Raw genomic sequence first — 6,000 nt, 5'->3', positions numbered from 1 at the left:
CAAGTGTTTCTTTGTGGGGTATTCGAGGGAAAGCAAAGGATATTATTTTTATAATCAAGCAGAAGGTAAAGTGTTTGTTGCCCGCAACGGTGTCTTCTTAGAGAAAGAATTTCTCTCAAAAGGATTTAGTGGGAGCAAGATGCAACTTGAAGAAATTTGGGATGTATCTGAAATGGTTTCAACCCCCACTGAACCTTCACGGGATGAACAAGGAGTTGTAGAACCTGTTGTTGAAGAACCAGCCCCACGAAGGTCTATAAGGGCACGTCGCGCACCTGAAAAGTTCACGCTCCTAACCACGGGGCAGCGTGACATATTGTTATTGGATAATGATGAGCCCAAGTCCTATACGGAAGCAATAATGGGACAAGACTCTGAGAAATGGCTTGGAGCCATGAAATCCGAAATAGAATCCATGCACGACAATTAAGTTTGGAACTTGGTTGATCCAATTGATAGTGTAAGACTTGTGGACTGCAAGTGGATTTTTAAGAAAAACATAGACATGGATCGAAATGTACATATCCATAAAGCACGATTGGTGGCAAAGGGTTTAATCAAATTCAAGGTGTTGACTATGATGAAACATTTCTCCCATCGCAACGCTAAGGTCTATTCAGAGTTGGGCCAGCCCACCTTATCCTAGTTGGGCCGGCCCACCTTCCTTTTTCTAGTTGGACCGGCCCACCTTCCTTTTTCTTTTTTTCTCTTTCCTTTCTTCCCTTGCGGCCCGGCCCACGGCCTCCCCTCCTTCTCCTCTCTTCCTCCCCTTCCTTGCACGGCCCACTAGCCTCCCCAGCCCAACTCACCCCACACGGCCCGCTCTTCTCCCTTTCCCCTCCTTCTTCCGCTGACCGCCGGGGCCCACCCGCCAGGGTCATACCTGACCTCGAGCCAGGTTCGGGCTCGAGGCCGAGTCCGACCCCTGTGCAGCGCCGTTCCGCTGCGCTCCGCCTTGGGCCCGTAAGCCCAGGAGCCACAGCCGCCCCTATTTAAGTTCCAAACCCGTGCCCTAGCTATCCCAAGCCGCAGCCATCGTCTCCGCCCGCAAAATCCTAGCATCCTGAGCCCCCATCGCCGCTGCCATTGCCGCACGCTTCGAGAGCTCGCCGCACCGCTGCTCCGCTGCTTCCCACCAACGAATGAGTGTTGCAAGAGCACCGCAGTGGGGTAAGGATCCTGGCCCTCCGCTTCTCCCTTTCCCCCTTGCTTTCCCACGCTCAGGATTGTTCGCCAGAGTTCTCGAGCTGCCGCTCACCGCCGCGCTGCCACTCCGGCCGGCCCTGTCGCCCCCAAGGCCCCTAGATCGATTACTTATGACGTCCGCTATCTCCCAGTGCAAACTGCACTCGAAACCGAGGCCGAGAGCGTGTTTACGTGTTCTCCCTAGCGAACCGCCGCCGCTGCCACCACTCTGCCTCGCCGCCGGCGCTTCGCGCCGCCGCCCCCGTGCCGCCCATGTCCCTGGCTATTGGACCTAGATCCAACGGATTAGATCTAATCTAACCCGAGTCAACAGCTCCAAGTACCAGTCAACCCATGGCCAATTTGCTCTTAAGCCCTTGAGTTTTGTAGGAATCAACCCGCAGTCCACGGTAGTTCAAAAGTATCCACGGATAGATCCTTTTTCTTCTGTTTAGGCCCCTATCTTTTTCAAAAATAGAACCCACAGTGCTAGATCCTTCTGTTTTATGATCTAACCCCTAGGTCTACAGTTCAATTATGATCTAGCCCTCGGTTTCTTCAGTCAGAGCCCTTTTAGTTTCAAATCTTCTACAAATAAGTCCCTAGAATCATGTTTGGGCCCTAATTTCTCCGTTTTAACTCAGTTTTCATTGATTCTTGCGCTCACGCGATCCTTACAACATGTGCAGTAGCTTTATTATATTATTTTACTCTATTTATATTGATTTGTGTACTGTTTCTTATTTATTGTATTTGTTTTCTTGTATGTATTTGTGTGCTATGATAGACGATATGCCGTTCGAGGGTCTGCAAGAGCCGAGTTTCGAAGACGTTCCCGAGCAGCAGCAGTTCGTTAATGAAGGCAAGTGGTCCTTGATCATACACCAGTCCCAATAACTTTATACATACATATATTTATTTTATATGCATGCATGTGTCTATAATATGATGGATCCTAGATTAAGGATGTGCCTAGTTTCTATTGAAATTCCTTGATTAAACCTGGTGTTGTAGCTAGGCTAGTTGCTTTTACTTACATTTTGGTTGGATAATCTAGCTGGAAATCATGTTACACTGGTTTACACATGTTATGGTTTATGCAATTGATGAAAATTAAGATCATTGTATTAATTGGAACATGGAGAACCACCCAGGAAAATAGTGCAACCATAATACTACATGGCTCTGGTCTTGACTAATTAATTAGAAACCTTAGCTTATGATAATCTTACGAAAAGGACAAGAGGGGTTGCATCGTTAGGGTATAGCTCGGTCCTCTTGAGGCATATTGATATATGTGGTCCTTGGCTAAGGAGTTTCCTCATTAGGGAGGGTTATGACCGCTTTAGCTCGAAACCTTAGCGGATTGTCATAAGTTAGGGAATCTTTGTAAAGGTCTTGTAGTGAATCCCTGCCATTCAACTTGGAAGTGTTTAAGGGCCTTGCAAACCCGGGCATCAAGGGAAACACGAATTGTGGGTAAAGTGTACAACCTCTACAGAGTGAAAATGATATATCAGTCATGCTCACGGTTACGAGCGGCTTGGACACTCACATGATAACTTAAAGATGATCTTAATCGATGTTCCTTATTTATTTATTTATTTATTTATGATGTGGATTATTCACCTCTCATATTTTGTTTAAGGGTTGGTATATACTTACACTTAGTTAATGCTTGCTTAATAAAATTTAATCAACTAAAAATGTTTATCGCAGTCAAACCACGTCAGTTTTTCCTTGAGTATAGCCTTGCATGTCATATAATTTACTCCACTTGCTGAGTACCAACCATAAGTGTACTCACGCTTGCTTTATTAAAAACAATGCTGCTTAGAACAAGATAATTGTCCGGTGTTCCCTGAAGATTTCGAAGAATACTAGGTGTATGTATCCCAGTCATTTGCATGTGAAGTTGAAGTCCGCTGCTAGTTACAGATGTTTATTTATTCGTTTAAGATTAAAACTATCGGTCATATAATAAAGTGCTATTATACTCTATTTTGTTAATGCATTATTTCGGGTATTGACTTGTGACATCTACTATATGTGCGGAACTTGATCCTGGAGCACATATGGGATGCATCTGGTTATCTTTCCTAAACCGGGTGTGACAGGTGAGGAGGAGCTCGTTGTAAATGGTTACACTGATGCTAGCTTCCAAACTGACGAGGATGACTTTATATCGCAATCTGGATTTGTGTTCTGCCTCAATGGAGGGGCAGTGAGCTGGAAAAGTTCCAAGCAAGATACTGTAGCCGATTCCACAACGGAAGCTAAGGACATAGCAGCTTCGGAAGCTGCAAAGGCGGCTGTTTGGATCATAAAGTTTGTTTCTGAGTTGGGTGTTGTTCCTAGTGCGTCCAATCCAATGGACCTCTATTGTGATAATAGCGTGCCATTGCACAAGCTAAGGAGCCTAGATCACACCGAAAGTCCAAACACATACTACGGCGCTATCACCTTATTCGTGAGATAATTGATAGAGGTGATGTGAAGATTTGCAAGGTGCACATGGATTTAAAAAGTGCTGATCCGCTGACAAAGGCCCTCTCACAACAGAAGCATGAGGCGCATATGAGTTCCATGGGTATTAGATATTTGCATGGTTGACTCTAGAGTGAGTGGGAGATTGTTTTAATCATGTCTAAGTTTGTGTTTTATTCAATGAAGTGTTATTTGTTCCCTGAATGACAATTATTTACATTGATTAACAAGTACGTGATGTGAAAGTATCTTATTTTATTATATTGTTGATCTAAATGATCACTAGTTTTGCCATTATGAGGAACAATAATGGTTTATGAACTAGCACATATAAGATTGATGATCATGTTTCCCAGATCATAGATATGGAGATATCAAATCAATAATGTGACACATGTTAGGGAACATGGTGTTGGATTGACCGGCCTCCAGACACTGCGGAGGTAGTTGTCTTAAATGTGCCATCAGTTGGTCTCGAATGGTATACCTGCTGAATCATTTGACCTGAGATCGCCATTATTTTTCACTATGCGTAGTGGTCCATCTTGGGGCTGCTAAACACTACTCCATAACTGGGTAGCTATAAAAGTTGTTTTCAAATGTATCATGAAACATGAATGGGATGTGAGCGGATCAAGATGAAATTTGCCCTTCCTAGATAACAGGAGAGATATCTCTGAGCCCCTCGAGATAGTTGGATTGGAAAGTGCATGGCCATGCTAAAGTGATTAAAGAGTTAATCATAATGACTAAAGGTTAGTCATGAACTGAATCCACTATTTGATCAAGTGAATGGTCGAGCTATCACATGGGTGGCCCGCATCTCACCTTGAGCTTGACTGGTATCATGTGGCAAAAGATCAGTGAATGAGTGTATCTAAGGTTCGGCCGATATGATCTTTATATGTATTTGGGAAGTCAATATGCCCTGCTAGGTGCTACTATTGACTTCTGATTCAGAAACAGTTTCTGCTCATGGCCGTCTACACATGAACCTAACAGGTCACACACTTAAGGGGTTGGAATATTGAAAGCTTATCTATATGATTGTCTCTAATACAAGTGGAAGATTGTTGATGATATGTCCAAGAGTTAATCATAACAATTCGGATTAAAGGCCCATTGGATATTGATCCATAGAGATTAGGGTTACAAAGGGCCTACAATATGGAAGCCCGTTAGCATACTCTATAAATATAGGAGGTGGGGACTAGGGGTGGTGATTCCACCACGCCCAAACCCTAGCCACACCTCCCTTTCGCCTGACGCCGGAAACCCTCGCCGTGCGCGTGGTGCTAGCACACCGGCCCTCGGCGTTCCATCCCTGTACGTGTGGACTCCATGGAGGTGCTGCTGCTGTTGCTGCTGTGCTGATCGGTTACGGCGGCGCGAGACTGTTGCTGGGACAAGGATGAGGAGATCGGTTCATGGGACAAGATCGACCACTTCCTCTACACCGACGCGCAACTACGTTAGATCTAGTCTACTCCAACGCATCTTCCGCTTCGCTGCGCGTCTACTAGTAACAATCCATGATCATCTGCTTATATGAGATCCTTGTTGAACGCGGTAGCTAGCGTAGCGTCCCCATTTCTCTACAACTGCAAACAAGTCAAACCCTTTGATTGGCTAGTGGGTATGTTTTGCAATGATTCGCAACAAGTTGAAAAATCATGTTTCACTTGTGGGATGTGGGAGCAGAAAAAGATCTGAGAAGAAATTATTCAACAATAAGTAGCTTACTAATGTCATCCAAAGATGGACGCGAGCAACATTACGAAGATACAATGCTTTTGGTTGAGCCAAGCAAAGATGCCACAATTTTTCTATGATCAACTAGACGACGATGATGTGAGAAAGTGATGAAACATCTTTTATTAAGCTCTCATGATTTTCATGGCCTTGCATTGACCGACTTGACAGGGAGTTACGTATTTATTACACTTGGAGTCAGGCACTTTACATGTCTGATACTCTCATGAATCCGTGATGTACTTAAGGTGGTTTCTGCTCAAGCTAAATGATCTAGATTTCTGTTTGTATTGTGTTTCAGACATCTTGTTTAGCAATTACTCCCTCTATTTTCATTTACATGTCGTATTAGATTTGTCTTAAGTCAAAATTAGCTAACTTTAACCAAATCTATAGAATAATATAGCAACAGCTATACTATCCAATATATGCACTGCACTGTCAACGTATACTTCATGGTGGATTTAATGAAATAAATTTTTTATTGTAAATTTTATTATTTTTTCTACAAATTTGATCAAAGTTGGTCAAATTTGACTTAAAACAAACCTAATACGATATGTAAATAAAAATAGA

The sequence above is a fragment of the Panicum hallii genome, chromosome 9 (genome assembly GCF_002211085.1).
Source record: "Panicum hallii strain FIL2 chromosome 9, PHallii_v3.1, whole genome shotgun sequence".
NCBI lineage: Eukaryota > Viridiplantae > Streptophyta > Magnoliopsida > Poales > Poaceae > Panicum > Panicum hallii.
This window is presented reverse-complemented; position numbering follows the sequence as displayed.